Here is a 6,938-nt window from a genome sequence, read left to right as displayed (position 1 = left end):
AGGTGAAATGTAGGCTTGAAGTCAGCCAGCCACAGATCCTATGTAATTCACGAGTGTCTCGGTTTAAAGGGATAGTATGGTAATCCTATGTTTACTCATTATTATTATTATTATTATTATTTATGTGTTCTAGTACTATTTATGTGAGGATAGCAGGATCTCCAGCTATTGTGGAGGTCATGCTGGAGAGGTTTAGAGGAATCGGTATGAATTACCGCCGGTCATGGAATCCTGACAACGGCATCCCGGCAGAGGAGGAATGTCCCTAAGGTAAGTATTGTCTAACCTAATTCTACCCCCTAACCCTCCCTTAGGGTTACCTAACCTTCCCTCCCCAGCGCCTAACCCTAATCCCCCCTCTAAGTGCCTAAACCTAACCCCTCCCTCCCCATCGCCTAAAACTAAGTCCCCCGGGGGGGTGCCTAACCCTAACCTCCCCCTGGGGGTGCCTAACTCTAACCCCCCCTCTCCCTAGCCTAAACCTAACCTCCCGGGGGGGTGCCTAACCTTGTCCCCCCCCCTGGAGCCCTAAATCTAACAGTGTTACCTCCCGCGCGTGGCTATCCGCGCCTGCCGTCCCTTCGATCGGGATGCCTGGCGCCGGTCTCCCGGCGTCGGTAAAATGACAGGCGTCTAGATTTAGACGCCAAGATTAAGCAGTCGGGAAGCCGGCTGTCGGGATTAGTTCCGCCGGCTTCCCTACTGCCTACCGGTTTAGATGACATATCTTAACTAGGAGTTACAGCAGATTGTATTGTCAGCACCGTGTTTCGAAACGTATATGAAAATTTCCGATAACCCCCAAGGTGCATGCGTTACACAGGGTGTAGTGAAAACGATGATGTTGAAATTGGGACAGATGGTATCAGAAGTGTTGTGGAAAAGTGATGGGAGGTGGCTAGTACTAGTGCATGCAAAAATTATCCATTCAGATTCAGTAGGTGTGTTATGGGAATGTGTCGGGGGCGTGTCAGTGCAAGTGGCTGCGTACCCAGACGCACAGCCGCAGGCATAAGAGGCCATGGTCAGGCGGAGACACTGCACCTGCCCTAGAGCTGCTGCAAGTTTCCATGGTGCAACCATGGCCAGTGCTTCCACTAGGCAAGTTTAGGCATCTTCCTAGGGGTGCCGGCCACTAGAGGGCGCCCGTCCATCCGATCACCCCTTCTCCCCCCATTTGCCGGGTGCCTGCTGAGATTGTGTTACCAGCGGGCACCCGGCTTCTTCTTTACCCCTCTACTCCGCCGCCCCCTATGCTGGCGGCAGCCGGAGGACGGAGCTCACTCCTGAGCTCCGTTTTCCGGCTCCCTCAGTGCACTATGGGAGTGACATCATGACGTCACTCCCATAGTGCCGAGGAGCGGATGCCGGGGACGGAGCTCAAGAGTGAGCTCGTCTTCCAGGTTCCGCAGTGCACTATGGGAGTGACATCATGACGTCACTGCCATAGTGCCGAGGAGCGGGCGCCGGGGACGGACAGCAGCAGGCACCGGAACGAGGTTTAAGGTAAGTGTTATTTTTACGTAAAAAATGGTAAATAAATATTGCGCACCGGATAAAGGGTGATTACTAGAGGTGAGCCGCACTTTCAGGATGGGTGCCTTTCCTCCTGAGTTAAATACAAAAACCTAATCTACAATCATAGATCAACAAAGTAGCGCTCAAAACCTGTTGAAAAATGGGATGCGTTGTTTGTAGGTGTAATAAAAGCTGATGGGTACAAAGAGGATCTAGTATTTTAAAGCTTTATTTCCGAAATAGGTAATCAAGGGCTAAAAATTGCTAAATATAAATAGAATTCGGTGTGTGACCATTAGAAAAAGAAAAAAAGATAAAAGGAAACACTAGGGTTAAAAGTTAATTGATGAGGAAGCAGGAACCGGAGACCATGAAGCTCGCAGTTAAATGGCAGATCTTTTGAATAATGTCAGTGTTGGTGCGGCGTCCCGCACTTAGAGTGTGGATAAGGCTGCTGATAGATGTAGACAGCAGATAATGTTGCTTGCGTGTTCCCGGGGTAAGTAGTACGGACCCTTGCCTAAGTATACAGAGGTGTGTGTCCAAACCCGTGTGTGACCACGGAATACGTCCGCAGAATATCAATATGAACTTAGGGCACTTCTGAAGGAAGGTCTGGACAGAGGAATCCTGAATCAGAAGGAACATGATTTTATAGACAGTAAACATCCCATCATTCCAGTATTTTACCATCTCCCAAAAGTCCATAAAGACCCCATTAACCCACCTGGTCGACCGATAATATCAGGGATTAAATCACTAACATCAAACCTTTCACAATATCTGGATACATTTTTACAACCCTATGTAAAACTCCAGAAATCTCACCTGAAGGACACCACAAGTATTCTCAATATATTAAAAACTGTAAACTGGAATGACAATCTGTGGCTGGCGACTAGCGACGTCACATCTCTGTACTCTGTGATTAGACACACCCAGGGTGTAGACAGCATTAAATATTTCCTCCAAAACGATCCTGAAATGAACCCAATACAAGCTGATTTCATTTTGGCCGGCATATAATTTATTTTATCACATAACTACCTATGGTTTGGGGATCAATTCTATCTACAAACCATGGGCACGGCGATGGGGACGAGGTTTGCGCCAAGTTACGCAAACCTTTTTATGAGTCACTGGGAGGACCAATATATTTGGGCAAACAGTGACTTTGGCGCAAACCTCGTCCTCTGGGCTCGTTACATTGACGATATAATATTCATCTGGCAGGGGAATGAAGAATCACTCATAGAATTTACCCAATATATCAATAACAACAGTTACAATTTACAATTCACAACTAAGTACAGTAAAACCAAGATCGAGTTCTTGGATCTGAACATCTTTATAGATAACAATGACATACATACCAGTATGCATCACAAGAAAGTTGATGTTAATAGTTTTATCTTAGCCACTAGTAATCACAACCCAAGCTGGCTCGATAATATACCAACAGGCCAATTCAAAAGACTCAGACGTAATTGCTCTAGACCAGAAGACTTCATACTACAAAGTGACCAACTCAAATCACAATTTCTAGAGAAGAAATATAACACAAAGAAAGTAGAGTCAGCCTTCCAGACAGTACTGGAATGTGACAGAGATCCTCTGTTAACATACAAACAAAAGCCAGACAGAAAGGGAGACAATGACATTTATTTTATTACCGAATATAGTAGTCAAGCCAACCAAATTTAAAAATTGGTACTCAAACACTGGCCCATCCTACTCGGTGATGAGATTCTGAGCAAAACATTGCCATCGAGACCCAAGGTAATATTCCGGAAATCATCTGACATCAAGATGGAAATTACCAACAACCACATACCCCCCCCAAAATACAGAATTTGGAAATAACACGCTGACAAACATATGGCATCAGAAACAACTAGGGGGATCGAAAGGTTTTTTCTTTTGTGGTAGATGCAAAGCATGTACGGTAACTAAACAGAGAAGCACTAAACCAAAATTGACTGTGAAATCGACAAGTAACAACACATTGTGGAAAATTAAGGACAGGATGATGTGTAATAGTAAAGGGGTCATATATTTACTACAGTGTCCGTGCGGTAAGCAATATATCGGTAAGACCATTCGTCCACTTAAAACGCGACTACAGGAACATCTCTATAACATAACCAAGAGCAATTACTTTAACAAATTCCATCAGTCAGACCCAACTAATTTGGAGTTCTGCGCACTAAAATTAGTGAGGCACAACTGGCGGGGAGGTGACTTTATCAAGTACATAAATAAAGAGGAACTGAAAACAATGATCCAGATGGGTACGCTTCATCCCAAGGGACTTAACTTGGATAATGAAATTAAGTCCATTGTATGTGACTAATGGCTATAAGGGGCAATTTTTTGAATGCAATTAAATTTGCTGGCACAATTGAATACATGAGGACAAACTGAAAAGTGACCACACCTGAAGACACTAGTTACACATTACCCTAGAGGAATGAATTTCATCACGACCCCACCAACTACTTGACTCAGATGCTTAATATGTCCATATCACCATTATCCATGATGCTAGGAATTAGGTTGAGCCCCACTATGAATACACTTCTCAGTCCAACAACATAACATTCCAGGGCTCACTAGAGAAAACAAACTTTGGACAAATAGATCCATAATAAAGGTAATGCATCAATATACTGACACCTATATATGGATCTAAATGATATAGGGACAATTAGTTATGTAACTGTCACTTTAATATGTGACCATGCCCGTTAAACATATTGTTCCATTAGGTATAGATTCCATCACCACATATGTGCAGTATTCACCCCCTAACCGAACACTACCTAAAGGACCATCTAGAAATCTTGCTAAACACGGACATGCTATTATTATATGGAGACAAGAATTTGATAGACTGACAGCTTATCCAACCTGTGGATTCTTAAAGCTCATTACCTCTGAAACACACCCCACCTCCTGAAAACCAATCAGGTATGAGGTACACCCAGAACTTGCGGATATAAACGAACCAGAGACATAAACAAACAACCAATCACGCCCAGAGGAAGACCCCACGTGGGTCGAAACGCGTTGGCCACACATACCCACGGAGGAAGGAACCGAACACCGCAGCCGTCCAGTACTTAACTACACGGCGCCCGACGAGGAATCCAGAAGCGGCTGTACTTGACGAGAGAAACCTGAAGAAGAGAGGACGTGAATACAAGACGCCGGCAAGGGGAAGAGCGGACTCTGCCGAGTCTCTGAGAGGTGAGTCCACAGTGGAGGCAGGGATTACGGCGGTCGGCAAACAGCACCAAAGCCGTTTCTCCCCCTCCTACTGCATACCAGGTTGCAGGCCGGCGGGACGCACCGTAGACCACCTAGCACTGGCGGGGGTCTGCGGACGTATTCCGTGGTCACACACGGGTTTGGACACACACCTCTGTATACTTAGGCAAGGGTCCGTACTACTTACCCCGGGAACACGCAAGCAACATTATCTGCTGTCTACATCTATCAGCAGCCTTATCCACACTCTAAGTGCGGGACGCCGCACCAACACTGACATTATTCAAAAGATCTGCCATTTAACTGCGAGCTTCATGGTCTCCGGTTCCTGCTTCCTCATCAATTAACTTTTAACCCTAGTGTTTCCTTTTATCTTTTTTTCTTTTTCTAATGGTCACACACCGAATTCTATTTATATTTAGCAATTTTTAGCCCTTGATTACCTATTTCGGAAATAAAGCTTTAAAATACTAGATCCTCTTTGTACCCGTCAGCTTTTATTACACCTACAAACAACGCATCCCATTTTTCAACAGGTTTTGAGCGCTACTTTGTTGATCTATGATTGTAGATTAGGTTTTTGTAAGTGTTATTTTTATTTAATTTTTTTTAATGTGTATATGTGGGTGCGCAGGGGGGAGGGGTGGTTACTACAGGGGACCTTACTATTTTGGGCACTACAGGGGGCCTTACTATTGGGGGCACTACAGGGGGCCTTACTATTGGGGCTACTAGGGGGGCCTTACTATTGGGGGAACTAAAGGGGGCCTTACTATTGGGGCCACTATGGGGGCCTTACTATTGGGAGCACTAAAGGGGGCCTTACTATAGGGGCCACTATGGGGGCCTTACTATTGTCACTACAGGGGGCCTTACTATTGGGGTCACTACACGGGGGCCTTACTACAGGGTCCTTACTAATGGGGGCACTACAGGGCCCTTACTATTGGGGACTACAGGGGCCTTACTAATGGGGGCACTACAGGGCCCTTACTATTAGGGGGGACTACAGGGGCCTTACTACTGGGGGCACTACAGAGGACCTTACTATTGGGGCATTACAGGGGCCTTACTATTGCGGGCCTTACTACAGGGGTCTTACTACTGGGGGCACTACAGGGGCCTTACTACAGAGGTCTTACTACAAGGGCCTTACTACTGGGGGCACTATTGGGAGCACTACAACTGGGGGCACTATTGGGAGCACTACAACTTGGGGCACTAAATGGCCCTTACTACTGGGGGCACTTCAAGGGGCCTATACTACTGGGGCACTACAGGGGCCTATACTACTGGGGACACTGCAGGGGGCACTACGTTTAGGGGCACTACTACAGGGGCATTATTACTACTGGGGGCACTGCATAAGGGGCATAATTATAGTGGGCATTGCATAAGGGGCACCATTATAAGTGGGCATTTAGTGTTTTAGGGTAACTACTACTGTGGGCATTGTATAAGACCTAAGTTAGGGGGGGGGGGCCTTAAAAATGTGTGTTGCCTGCGCCCCCTCTTCGTACTCATTTAGCCCCTCAGGTGAAAATGACTTTGCACAGTTGGAGTGGCGGATAAGTTTTGTGTTTTAGTTTTTTATAAATATATATATATATATATATATATATATATATATATATACACAGTTGGGTCCATAAATATTGGGACATTGACAGAATTTTCAGATTTTGGCCTCTATTCACCACCACAATAGTTTTGAAATGAAACAAACAAGATGTGCTTTAATTGCAGACTTTCAGAGTTAATTTGAGGGTAATTACATCCAAATCGGGTGAATGGTGTAGGAATTACAACAGTTTCAATATGTGCCTCCCACTTTTTAAGGGGCCAAAAGTAATGGGACTATCAACTCAAAAGCTATTTCATGGACAGGTGTGGGCTATTCCCTCGTTATTTCATTATCAATTAAGCAGGTAAAAGGTCTGGAGTTGATTCTAGGTGTGACATCTGCATTTGGAATCAGTTGCTGTCAACTCTCAATATGAGATCCAAAGAGCTGTCACTATCAGTGAAGCAAGCCATAATTAGGCTGAAAAATCAAAACAAACCCATCAGAGAGATAGCCAAAACATTAGGTGTGGCCAAATCAACTGTTTGGAACATTCTTAAAAAAAAAGAACACACTGGAGAGCTCA

Source organism: Taudactylus pleione, unplaced genomic scaffold (genome assembly GCF_031769625.1).
Source record: "Taudactylus pleione unplaced genomic scaffold, aTauple2 ptg000115l, whole genome shotgun sequence".
In the NCBI taxonomy this organism is placed as follows: Eukaryota; Metazoa; Chordata; class Amphibia; order Anura; family Myobatrachidae; genus Taudactylus; species Taudactylus pleione.
This window is presented reverse-complemented; position numbering follows the sequence as displayed.